The sequence below is a fragment of the Aquarana catesbeiana genome, linkage group LG02 (assembly GCF_042186555.1).
Source record: "Aquarana catesbeiana isolate 2022-GZ linkage group LG02, ASM4218655v1, whole genome shotgun sequence".
Taxonomy (NCBI): domain Eukaryota; kingdom Metazoa; phylum Chordata; class Amphibia; order Anura; family Ranidae; genus Aquarana; species Aquarana catesbeiana.
The window spans coordinates 788060727-788074865 of NC_133325.1; positions in this window are offsets into that span (position 1 = coordinate 788060727).

Genomic DNA, 14139 nt, shown 5'->3' on the forward strand with positions numbered 1-14139 from the left:
AGCACTGTCAGACAAGGCAGCCTGTCGCACATGCTTCAACGAGGCAACTAGAGACAGAGAAACAGATACAAGGGAGTCAAATAGAGAGTCATCCCCTCAAATCGCAGGGCCCGAGGTCAACAGACCTATACAAGGCACTTCATCCGCTACTCCATCATCATCAAAGAAGTCGGATGCTCTTTCTGACAATGATGATCTAGAGACATCCATCGGCTTTGATTTTTCACAAATCGATCCATTTGTGAAATCAGTGAAGGAAGCAATCGATTGGGTGGAGGAAAAAGAAACTCCTCAAAAATTGAGGAAAAACTTTCCAAACCTTAAAAAAGACCCGGAGACCTTCCCGTTCATTGACGAACTTGAAGATCTAATCAAGGATGAGTGGCAGAAGCCCAAGAAAAAGACCAGCCTCAGTAACAGATTAGCAAAGCTCTATCCGCTTAAAGAGCCTAACGTCAACCCACTAATATTTTCGCCAGTGGTCGACTCCTCTCTGATGCACCTCGCTAGGCATGTAACACTTTCAATAGAGAACGCAGTCACATTTAAAGATGTTCTGGATAGAAAGATCGACCTGGATCTTAAAAGAGCCTACCTGTCGGCAGGTGGCACTTGCAGGCCAGCAATAGCACTGGCAGCTGTCAGTAGGGCTATCTCAAGCTGGTCCACTAACGCCGAAAAACTAGTGACAGAAGGGCTGGAACAGGAAAAAGTAATTTCAGCCCTCCAAGAGCTTAGTCTTGCAGGCGACTTTGTCGCAGAAGCCTCCGTGGATATAATTAAAACCACTTCAAGAGCAATGTTAAGTTCAGTGATGGCCAGAAGGTTGCTTTGGCTAAAACCCTGGTCGGCAGATCCCTCCTCAAAGTCCAACTTGTGTAAAATACCTTTCGATGGCACAAATCTTTTTGGAGAAAAGCTGGACTCGGCCATTTCTAAAGTCACTGGCGGAAAATTGGGACTTATCCCTTCAGACAGAAGGCCCAGACAACAGAGACCCCCTGCCTCTAGAAGGAATCTCCCAGAATAATACAGGGAGGCAAAATCTTACAGGCCTGGAAAAGAGTATAGGAGGAACTGGAAGAACTCCCAGTCATCATTTCTCAAGCTCCAAAAATCTAAGACCCTTACCTTGGGGATCAAAAGTCTTTTTGAAGGTGTGTCCGCCCAACCAGCTATAGTAGGGGCCAGGCTCATGAGATACAAGCAGGTTTGGGCGGAAACAATAAAGGACCCATGGACGGCGGATACTGCCCAGTTCAGGCACAAATGGAGATTCAAGACACGGTCGCCAAGAGATAAATTCTGTATAACCAGACTACCGGCATCTCGAGAGAAAAGGACACTACTAACAAAATACGTCCAAGATTTGTTCCAGAAAGGAGCCATAGTGGAAGTTCCACTATCCCAAAGGGGAACAGGCTTTTACTCCCCGTTATTCTTGGTGAAGAAAAAAACAGGGGACCTGCGTCCCGTTCTGGACTTAAAGAATCTCAATCGCTCAATCTTAGTCGAGACATTCAAAATGGAAAGCCTGCAGTCAATTCTTCAGGCCATGAATATCGGGGATTGGATGCTTTCCGTCTATTTACAGGACGCTTATCTGCACATTCCCATTCACATTTAATTTCAAAAGTTTCTCCGCTTTGCGGTAGGTCATCACCATTTCCAATTTCGAAGTCTCCCATTCGGGATCTCCACCGCTCCAAGAACGTTCACCAAAGTCTTACTGCTAGTAATAGCCTTACTGAGGGAACAAGTCTTAAGAGTCCATCATTACCTGGATAACATCCTCCTGCTAGCAGACAATCGGGATTCCCTTCTACTGCATCGATCCATTCTGACCACCACCCTACAAAACTTCGGCTGGATTATAAACTGGGGAAAAGCAACTTACAGCCCACCCAGAGAATGATATTCCTGGGGGCGAAACTAGATACCCACCTCAACACAACACAAAAAATTCCCAGTCTAATTCAGAAGGCAAAGAAGCTACTCTCATCTACCACACTGCCAGCCAGAGAGTAGTATTTTGATCATTCTCAGAAACCATTCCGATGGTACAATGGGCTCAATGGAACACAAGGCCCCTGCAAACATCACTTTTAATACAGTGGAACGGGGTGTCGTTGTCTCAGCCAATCACAATCCAGAAAGAAGTGAAACAATCACTCTGGTGGTGGACCAGATTGAACAATCTGAAGAGATGCAGGCATATAGTCCCCCTTCTCCAAGAGGTAATCACTTCGGACGCCAGCCTGAAAGGCTGGGGGGCACATTACTGTCACCACGCAGTCCAAGGCCTTTGGACATTCAAGACACAGAACGTGGTCTCAAATATCTTGGAGATGAAAACAGCATTCCAAGCTCTGCTAGCCTTCAGCCCCCTCTTCAGGGGGAAAGAAGTCCTGGTAAAATTGGAAGTTGCCTATATCAACAGGCAAGGAGGCACCAGGAGTCGCTCCATGATGCAGAAAGTCTGCCCAGTTCTCGAGTGGGCACAGCTGAACTTGTCGGGGCTAGCGGCAATGTACGTCCCAGGAGTTCAAAACCAACTGGCCGACTCTGTAAGTCGGACTTTTGTATCCAACAACGAGTGGGCTTTAAGCCACCAAGCTTTTGCCCTCATAACCAAAACTTGGGGGATACCGGATATAGACCTGGCAGCGACACCGACCAACACAAAATGCCAGAGGTATCTAGCGAGAATTCCTTTCCCATCGGAGGATGGCACAGACTGTCTACAGCACAACTGGAACTTCCGTCTGGGGTACATCTTTCCACCGACGCCCCTCATTCCAAGATTCCTACTCAGACTCAAGAGGTCAAAGTCCACAGTGATAGCAGTCCTCCCATTTTGTCCGAGACGACCATGTTTCATGACGCTCCTTCAACTGAACACAGCAAAGCCATTGCCGTTCCCAATGACAGCGGATATACTGTCGCAGGGACAGCTCCTTCACCCATTTCCGAGAGGCTGCATCTAACAGCCTGGAGATTGAAAGGGCTAGGTTCTTAATCCAAGGCTGCTCCCAGAAAGTGGTAGACACTCTCCTTCAAGCCAGAAAATGCACAACCAACAATACCTATAGAAAGATCTGGGAGAGTTTTCTCTCAGTCGCACAACAGGAATCCTGGAACTCGTCATCTCCATCAGTTGCTCAGATCCTTGAGTTTCTCGAGCTAGGATTAGATAAAGGACTTAGGTCTAGTACCCTGAAGGTACATGTGTCAGCCCTGTCTGCTATGACAGGAGTGAAGTGGGCACAGGAACCCCTTGTCATCCAATTCCAAAAAGCTTGCCTAAAGTTGAGACCACCCATAAAACCTTCCTTCCCGACATGGGACCTTTCAGTAGTGCTGGGGGCCTTATCCCATGAGCCATTTTTTCCGTTGGAAGGCATCTCTCTGTGGGACCTAACTCTCAAAGTCACCTTCCTGATAGCAATTACATCGGCTAAAAGGGTCTCGGAAATGCAGGCCTTGCTGGCAAAGGAACCATACCTAACTTTCTACCCAGACAAGGTCGTCTTAAAACCATTGGATCGCTTCATCCCGAAGGTGTCGTCTTCCTTCCACTTTAATCAGGAGTTATGCCTCCTCACCCTCTTCACAGAACAGGGTGATCCACACCCACTCGATGTAAAGACCCATATCCAAGCCTACGTCTCAGCAACCAATAACCTGAGAAAGACAGAGAATCTCCTAGTCATTCCACATGGCTTTAGAAGAGGAGAAGCAGCAGCCTCTCGCACCATCGCAGCATGGTTGGTGAAGAGCTTACGCATCTAACAACAAACAAGTACCTGAGGGCTTAAGGGCACACTCCACAAGGGCAATGGCGACGTCCTGGGTGGCCTACTGCAGGGTATCTTCCGAAACCATCTGCAAAGCAGCCACTTGGTCTTCAAAGAACACCTTTATTTCCCATTATAAAGTGGACTCCGCTACATTGTCCACGGTTGAATTCGGGAGAGCAATTATACAGTTTAACTCCTCAATTCATTCTAAATAAACTTATCTTCTGCTCATACCCACCCAGTTTGCGAGTTATTCCCCATAGGTGTATGCTGCCATGATGCGACAGGAAAACGGAAAATTGTATACTCACCTTTCCGTAATTTTCCTGTCGCATCTCATGGCAGCATACAGATGCCCACCCATCTGAGGTGAGGTATATATATATACGGAGAATACCGGAGCGGGTGCCCTCTTAGAGTTTAATAGCTACGGTTGCGGAGGCGGAGCCACAACCCATAGGTGTATGCTGCCATGAGATGCGACAGGAAAGGAAAATTACTGAAAGGTGAGTATACAATTTTCCGTTTTTGCGTCTCCCATAGAGGGTTTGCCCAGGCTAAGGCTCTCTCAGAAAGCAAGATATCACAAAACCTACTTTGCTTCTGTCTGTGGGAAACGCCTGGGGCAGCATCTCAAAGTTTATCTCAACCTGGTTGAGAAACCCTCTGCATTGGACTGGATCGCCCCCAAATCGCTGGGTAAGCGGAGCGGAACCAGACATACCTCTTATAGAGGTAATACTCGAGGTGGGTGCTTGCACAGAGACTGGAGCAGCAGCAGGGATGGCCTGCAACATAGGTTGTAATGGAGCAGCCACAGTGGGAGATTCCAGGTGAGCCGTGCGACTCATCCAATCTGGAAAAAATATTACCAACAAGTGGATTGACTGCATCTTCTGAATTCATGGCCTTCGCCTACTGTCAGAAACCATGAATCAGACTGAGACAGAAGTACAGTTAAATCTCACTTGTTTAATAATAATAATAATAAAAAGGTAAACAGAGTAAACATAGTCAACACATAGCCAGAGTTCAGGAATAAGGATGAGCTGAACACCCCCCAGTTCGGATCGCACCAGAACATCCAAACAGGCAAAAAATTTGGCAGAACACACAAACACCGTTAAAGTCTATGGGACACGAATAGGGATGAGCCGAACACCCCCCGGTTCGGTTCGCACCAGAACCCGCGAACGGACCGAAAGTTCGCACGAACGTTAGAACCCCATTGACGTCTATGGGACTCGAACGTTCGAAATCAAAAGTGCTCATTTTAAAGGCTAATTTGCATGGTATTGTCCTAAAAAGGGTTTGGGGACCCGGGTCCTACCCCAGGGGACATGTATCAATGCAAAAAAAACTTTTAAAAACGGCCGTTTTTTCGGGAGCAGTGATTTTAATGATGCTTAAAGTAAAAAAAAAAAAGTGAAATATTCCTTTAAATATCGTACCTGGGGGGTGTCTATAGTATGCCTGTAAAGTGACGCGTGTTTCCCATGTTTAGAACAGTCCCTGCACCAAATGTCATTTTTAAAGGAAAAAATCTCATTTAAAACTGCTTGCGGGTTTAATGTCATGTCGGGTCATGGCAATATGGATGAAAATCAGTGAGACAAACGGCATGGGTACCCCCCAGTCCATTACCAGTCCCTTTGGGTCTTGTATGGATATTAAGGGGAACCCCGCACCCAAATTAAAATAAGGAAAGGTGTGGGGCCACCAGGCCCTATATACTCTGAACAGCAGTATACAGGCGGTGCAAACAAGACAGGGACTGTAGGTTTGTTGTTAAGTAGAATCTGTTTGTAATTTTGAACATTTTTAACGTGTTTAGCTCCAGCCAAAAAATCTTTTCTAAGCTTTTTGGAAAACATAGGGAAGGGTTATCACCCCTGTGACATTTGTTTTGCTGTCTTTCCTCCTCTTCAGAAGATTTCACCTCACTTTTTTGTCCCAATGAAAAATGTTTTTTGAAAATTTGGGTTTTTTTGTGGAACAAGGATTGGAAAGCATCAGTGGAAAGGAGAACTTGTTTTCCCATATTAACTCTTACAGGAGAGAATTTCCCTTCCTAGGGGTAGATTTCATTTCACTTCCTGTTGTCTCCTTCCGTTTACAAGTAGGAGTCGTTTGTAAGTTAGATGTTTGAAAGTAGGGTCCTGCCCTATATACTCAGCAGAAATTTGGGCCTTAGGTGTTGCTGTGGCCACAACACTGTAAGCCCTCACAGGGCCCTGCTGTGAAATATTAGATCAAGAATTGTAATTACATGCCCCTGTTGAACAGGAGCTGAAAAATTAGGCCTTAGGCACTGGTGCTGGTGCCACAACACTGCAACCCCTCACAGACACTCTAGTTGGAACGCAGGAACGAGCCCTGCTGCAAATTATTGCTTCAAAAATTGTAATTACACGCCCCTGTTAGACAGGGGCAGAAAAATTGGGCCTTAGGCACTGGTGCTGGTGCCACAACACTGCAACCCCTCACAGACACTCTAGTTGGAACGCAGGAACGAGCCCTGCTGCAAAGTATTGCATCAAAAATTGTAATTACACGCCCCTGTTAGACAGGGGCAGAAAAATTGGGCCCTAGGCACTGGTGCTGGTGCCACAACACTGCAACCCCTCACAGACACTCTAGTTGGAATGCAGGAACGAGCCCTGCTGCAAAGTATTACATCAAAAATTGTAATTACACGCCCCTGTTAAACAGGGGCTGAAAAATTGTGCCTTAGGCACTGGTGGTGGCGCCCAGAACCAAAAATGTTCTTACAAGCTATCAGCGTGATGATTGAGGAGGAAGAGGATAATTACTCAGGGATAGTCACTCAGCATCAGCATAGGCAGTCTTTGAAGGGATCTGAGATTTCAAAAAAAATTATTCGGTTACATCAGCATCAGGTGCTTGGTAGCTGGTGGTGATCCAAGACTCATTCATTTTTATGAAGGTCAGCCGATCGACCGAGTCGGTGGACAGACGCACCCTGTGATCGGTTACCACGCCTCCAGCAGCACTGAATGTGCGTTCCGAAAGAACGCTGGATGCAGGACAGGCCAGTAGCTCAATTGCATACTGTGCAAGCTCTGGCCAGTGATCCATCCTCAAGACCCAGTAACCCAGAGGATTTTCGGTGGGAAAGGTGTCCAAGTCTGATCTTGCCCCTAGGTATTCCTGCACCATGTAAAACAGACGCTGGCGATGGTTGCTGGAACCGATCATACCTTGGGGCTGCGGACCAAAAAATTGTCTGAACGCATCGGTCAGACGGCCACCTTCTCCACCGCTCCTTCTTTGACTGACCGAAGCCTCAGCAACACGTTGTCCAGAAACAGGAGTTTGTAACCTCCCAGTCTCTGGGAACGCGTTGCACAGACCTTTCTGCAAGGCCTCCCGAAGATGTTTCATCCTCTGCTCCCTCTGCGATGGCAAGATAAGGTCCGCAACCTTACCCTTGTAACGTGGATCAAGGAGGGTTGCCAGCCAGTATTGGTCCTTCTCCTTGATACCACGAATACGAGGATCCTTACGCAGGCTTTGCAGGATCAGGGAGGCCATGCAGCGTAGGTTTGCTGAGGCATTCGGTCCGGAGTCCTCTGGGTCACTAAGAACGACATGGTCCGCAGCCACCTCCTCCCAGCCACGTACAAGTCCATGTGTTTCTTGGGACTGATCCCTTAAAGACTGCTGCTGATGCTGAGTGCCAGGCTCCACCTCCATACTGACACAATCTTCCTCCTCCTCCTCTTCCTCCTCCTCCTCTTCCTGTGTGATCGGCGGGCACGCAGGAACACTGTCTGGATAAAGGGGGCCTTGAGAGCTAAGGAAGTCCTCCTCTTCCTGCCTCTGTTCTGCCTCAAGTGCCCTGTCCATTATTCCACGCAGCGTGTGCTCCAACAGGTGGACAAGGGGGACAGTGTCACTGATGCATGCACTGTCACTGCTCACCATCCTCGTGGCCTCCTCGAATGGTGACAGGACAGTGCATGCATCCCTGATCATGGCCCACTGGCGTGGGGAAAAAAAACCAAGCTCCCCTGACCCTGTCCTGGTGCCATAGTCGCACAGGTACTCATTGATGGCCCTCTGCTGCGTGTGCAGCCGCTGCAGCATGGCCAACGTTGAGTTCCACCTGGTGGGCATGTCACAGATTAGGCGGTTCTTGGGCAGGTTAAACTCCTTTTGGAGGTCCGTCAGCCGAGCACTGGCATTATATGACCGGCGGAAATGCACACAGACTTTCCTGGCCTGCCTCAGGACATCCTGTAAGCCTGGGTACCTGCCCAAGAACCGCTGCACCACCAAGTTAAGGACGTGAGCCAAACAGGGCACATGGGTCATTTGTCCCTGTCGGAGGGCAGAGAGGAGGTTGGTGCCATTGTCGCAAACCACCATTCCTGCCTTAAGTTGGCGTGGCGTCAACCACCTCTGAACCTGCCCCTGCAGAGCTGACAGAACCTCTGCCCCAGTGTGGCTCCTGTCCCCCAAGCACACCAGCTCAAGCACCGCATGGCATCTTTTGGCCTGTGTACTTGCGTAGCCCCTTGAACGCCTACGGAGCACCGCTGGTTCCGAGGAAGAGGCCATGGAGGAAGAAGAAGAGGAGGGGGTGGAGGAGAGAGGTGTGTCACAATCAGCATTTTGGAGGCGTGGTGGCGGAACAACCTCCAACACTACTGCACCTTGTCCTGCATCCTTCCCAGCTGCCAGCAGAGTCACCCAATGCGCCGTGAAACTTAGGTAACGTCCCTGTCCATGCCTGCTGGACCATGAGTCAGCGGTAATATGCACCTTACCGCTGACCGCCCTGTCCAGCGAGGCATGGACATTGCCTTCCACATGCCGGTAGAGAGCCGGAATCGCCTTCCGTGAGAAAAAGTGGCGTTTGGGTACCTGCCACTGAGGAACCGCACATTCCACAAACTCACGGAAGGGGGCAGAGTCTACCAACTGAAAAGGCAGCAGTTGAAGTGCTAGCAATTTTGCCAAGCTAGCATTCAACCGCTGGGCATGTGGATGGCTGGGAGCAAACTTCTTTCGGCGGTGCAGCAGCTGGGGCAGGGAAATTTGCCTGGTACAATCTGACGTCGGTGTACCAAAAGCAGATTGCCCACAAGTACTTGGTTGTGACACACCTAATTCTACACCTTCATTCCTCTCACTGCAGGTCTCAGAGAGGACTGAAGGTCTAGTGGGGTTGGAAATCTCAGCTGATGAGGAGCAAGGAGAGATCCTCTTTGTTCTTTGGTGTGGGTCTTTTAGATACGCTTGCCAACGAACTGCATGGCAGGTCAACATATGTCTGGTCAAGCATGTGGTACCCAAGCGGGAGATATTTTGGCCACGCGAGATACGCTTGAGACATATGTTGCAAATAGCAGCGGTGCGATCTGATGCACTCGTCTCAAAAAAGGCCCACACCAAAGAACTTTTTGAATAACGCGCAGAGACTGCAGCGCCCTGCACATGTGGAGCTTTGGGGTGTGATGCAGTCAATGTGCTGCCCTTAGGCTGGCCCCTGGAGGGCATCCTGCCTCGTTGGTGATGTGCTGCCGCCTCCTCCTCCTCCTCCTCCTCCTCCTCCTCTCTCCTATCAGGCACCCACGTTGAGTCAGTGACCTCATCATCCCCTCCCTCCTCATCACTGGAGCAAACCTGGCAGTATGCTGCAGCAGGGGGAGCATGACTGCCAGATTGCTGTCCTTCTTGGGCACCCCCTCTGTCCGCGCTCATGTTACTGCCTTCATCGAGCTCAGTATCGTCATCAGAGCCTTCCAAACGCTGGGCATCCTCCTGGAGCATGTACCCAACACTGTGGTCAAACAGTTCGAGGGAATCCTCATGAGGACATGGTGGAGCTAGGGAAGGAGTCACTGATGACATTGAGCTGAGGGAAGAGGCCGCTGCTTTGCCAGACAAAGCACCCTGGGCATGGGTGAGAGAGGATGAGGAGGATGAGGACGGCTTGGTCATCCACTCGACCAAGTCTTCCGCATGTTGCGGCTCAACATGGCCAGCTGCCGAAAAAAAGGCCAAGCGTGTCCCATGGCCACGTGCTGATGAGGATGCACCGTCTCCACGACCAGCACTAGACACAGAGCCTGCTTGCCCTCTCTTATTGGCTTGTGACTGTCTGCCTCTCCTTCTTGGCCTTCCAGACATACTAATGGCCTGTAGCTGCACTAAGCTGGGATAGAACACCTGTAATTTTCTTCAAGTAGCTTTATATACTGTAACCAGACAAGCCTGCCTGTCAGTAGGAAGATAACAGGAACGGATCTAGCTGAACACTGTGAGCAGGACGCACTGTACTAAATGTAAATAGTCTAGCTGCCTGACCGTGGTACTAATAGGATCAAATAGAACACCTGTAATTTTCTTCAGGTAGCTTTATATACTGTAACCAGACAAGCCTGCCTGTCAGTAGGAAGATAACAGGAACGGATCTAGCTGTACACTGTGAGCAGGACGCACTGTACTAAATGTAAATAGTCTAGCTGCCTGACCGTGGTACTAATAGGATCAAATAGAACACCTGTAATTTTCTTCAGGTAGCTTTATATACTGTAACCAGACAAGCCTGCCTGTCAGTAGGAAGATAACAGGAACGGATCTAGCTGTACACTGTGAGCAGGACGCACTGTACTAAATGTAAATAGTCTAGCTGCCTGACCGTGGTACTAATAGGATCAAATAGAACACCTGTAATTTTCTTCAGGTAGCTTTATATACTGTAACCAGACAAGCCTGCCTGTCAGTAGGAAGATAACAGGAACGGATCTAGCTGTACACTGTGAGCAGGACGCACTGTACTAAATGTAAATAGTCTAGCTGCCTGACCGTGGTACTAATAGGATCAAATAGAACACCTGTAATTTTCTTCAGGTAGCTTTATATACTGTAACCAGACAAGCCTGCCTGTCAGTAGGAAGATAACAGGAACGGATCTAGCTGAACACTGTGAGCAGGACGCACTGTACTAAATGTAAATAGTCTAGCTGCCTGACCGTGGTACTAATAGGATCAAATAGAACACCTGTAATTTTCTTCAGGTAGCTTTATATACTGTAACCAGACAAGCCTGCCGGTCAGTAGGAATTTAACAGGAACGGATCTAGCTGAACACTGTGAGCAGGACGCACTGCACTAAATGTAAATAGCAGGAACGGATCTAGCTGAACACTGTGAGCAGGACGCACTGCACTAAATGTAAATAGTCTAGAAGATAACAGGAACGGATCTAGCTGAACACTGTGAGCAGGACGCACTGCACTAAATGTAAATAGTCTAGAAGATAACAGGAACGGATCTAGCTGAACACTGTGAGCAGGACGCACTGCACTAAATGTAAATAGCAGGAACGGCTCTAGCTGAACACTGTGCGCAGGACGCACTGCACTAAATGTAAATAGCAGGAACGGATCTAGCTGAACACTGTGAGCAGGACGCACTGCACTAAATGTAAATAGCAGGAACGGATCTAGCTGAACACTGTGAGCAGGACGCACTGCACTAAATGTAAATAGCAGGAACGGATCTAGCTGAACACTGTGAGCAGGACGCACTGCACTAAATGTAAATAGCAGGAACGGATCTAGCTGAACACTGTGAGCAGGACGCACTGCACTAAATGTAAATTGCAGGAACGGATCTAGCTGAACACTGTGAGCAGGACGCACTGCACTAAATGTAAATAGTCTAGAAGATAACAGGAACGGATCTAGCTGAACACTGTGAGCAGGACGCACTGCACTAAATGTAAATAGCAGGAACGGATCTAGCTGAACACTGTGAGCAGGACGCACTGCACTAAATGTAAATAGCAGGAACGGATCTAGCTGAACACTGTGAGCAGGACGCACTGCACTAAATGTAAATAGCAGGAACGGATCTAGCTGAACACTGTGAGCAGGACGCACTGCACTAAATGTAAATTGCAGGAACGGATCTAGCTGAACACTGTGAGCAGGACGCACTGCACTAAATGTAAATAGTCTAGAAGATAACAGGAACGGATCTAGCTGAACACTGTGAGCAGGACGCACTGCACTAAATGTAAATAGCAGGAACGGATCTAGCTGAACACTGTGAGCAGGACGCACTGCATTAAATGTAAATAGTCTAGATAGAAGATAACAGGAACGGATCTAGCTAAACTGAATACAGTGTATATATATATATGCAACACCTGGGATGCATATATATACACAATACACTGTAAGTGCAGCTAACTGACTGACTGTTCTGCCTAATCTATCTAACTCAAATCAAATGACACTGTCTCTCTCTCTCTCTATCTCTCAGCACACCGGAACACACACTACACAGGGCCGCCGTGCAGGCGGCCTTATATAGTGTGGGGTGTGTACTAAATCCCCTGAGCCATAATTGGCCAAAGCCACCCTGGCTTTGGCCAATTACAGCTCTCTCTACTGACAGCGCTGTGATTGGCCAAGCATGCGGGTCATAGTGCATGCTTGGCCAATCATCAGCCAGCAATGCACTGCGATGCCGCAGTGAATTATGGGCCGTGACGCGCCACACGAATTTAGCGCGAACGGCCCATAACGTTCGCAATTCGGCGAACGATCGAACAGCCGATGTTCGAGTCGAACATGGGTTCGACTCGAACACGAAGCTCATCCCTAGACACGAACATGAAAAATCTAAAGTGCTCATTATAAAGGCTTATATGCAAGTTATTGTCATAATAAGTGTTTGGGGACCCGGGTCCTGCCCCAGGGGACATGGATCAATGCAATTTTTTTTTTTAAACTGATGTCTTTGTGAGCAGTGATTTTTTTTAATGCTTAAAGTGAAGCAATAAAAATTAAATATTCCTTTAAATATCATGCCTGAGGGGTGTCTATACTATGCCTGTAAAGTGGCGCAATTTTACGGTGTTTAGAACAGTACCACAGCAATATTAAATTTCTAAAGGTAAATGGTCATTTAAAACTGATCACGGCTGTAATGAATTGTCGGGTCTCGGCAATATAGATAAGTCCCTTTCACACTGAGGCGCTTTGCAGGCGCTATAGCGTTAAAAATAGCGCCTGCAAAGCACCCTGAAACAGCGGCTCCATTCACTTCAGTGTAAAACCGCCCCGCTAGCAGCCGAATAGCGCTGCTAAAATGACGATAAAGCGGAGCTAAAAATTTACCGCTGATGCCCGGGGTGGCTCAGTGTGAAAGGGGTTTAAAACTCATTGAAAAAAACAGCATGGGGTCCCCCCAGCCCATTACCAGGCCCTTTGGGTCTGGCATGAATATAAAGGGGAATCTCGAACCTAAAATTTTTTAAAAAATTGCGTGGGGGTCCCCCCAAAATCCCTACCAGGCCCTTCAGGTCTGGTATGAAAATTTAGGGAAACCCTGCGCCAAATTTTAAAAAAAGATGGTGTAGAGGTCCCCCCCAAAATCCATACCAGACCCTTATCTGGGTCGATCAGACCCCAAAGCACCCTCCCTATGTTGTGGCCTGGTACAGTTCAGGAGGGGGGTGCTCTCTCGTCCCCCCTCTTTTCCTGTGGCCTGCCAGGTTGCGTGCTTGAATAAGGGTCTGGTATGGATTTTGGGGGGACCCCTACCCCATTTTTTTATTTTGACGCAGGGTTCCCCTTAAAATCCATACCAGACCCTTTGTCTGATATGGATTTTGGGGGGGACCCCTACGCCATTTTTTTAAAAATTTGGCACAGGGTTTCCCTTAATATTCATACCAGACCTGAAGGGCCTGGTATGGATTTTGGAGGGACCCCCACGCAATTTTTTTTAATTTTTGGTTTGGGGTTCCCCTTAATATTTATACCAGACCCAAAGGGCCTAGTAATGGACTGGGGGGACCCCATGTCACTTTTTTCAATGAGTTTTATCTATATTGCCGATACCCGACAATTCATTACAGCCACGATTAATTTTAAATGACAATTTTTCTTTTAGAAATGTCATTTTGCTGCTGTACTGTTCTAAATATGGGAAAATGTGGCACTTTACAGGCGTACTATAGACACCCCCAGGCATGATATTTAAATGATTATTTCATTTTTATTGTTTCACTTTAAGCATTAAAAAAATCACTGCTCCCGAAAAAACGTCCGTTTTAAAAAAAATGTTTTGCATTGATACATGTCCCCTGTGGCAGGACCTGGGTCCCCAAACACTTTGTATGATAATAACTTGCATAAAAGCCTTTAAAATGAGCACTTTCGATTTTTCATGTTAGTGTCCCATAGACTTTAACGGTGTTCTGGCGGCTTTCGAATTTGCCCCGAACACTGCATATTGTTTGGTGTTCGCAGAACATCCGAACAACTAACGTTCGGCCTAAACTTATGCTCGG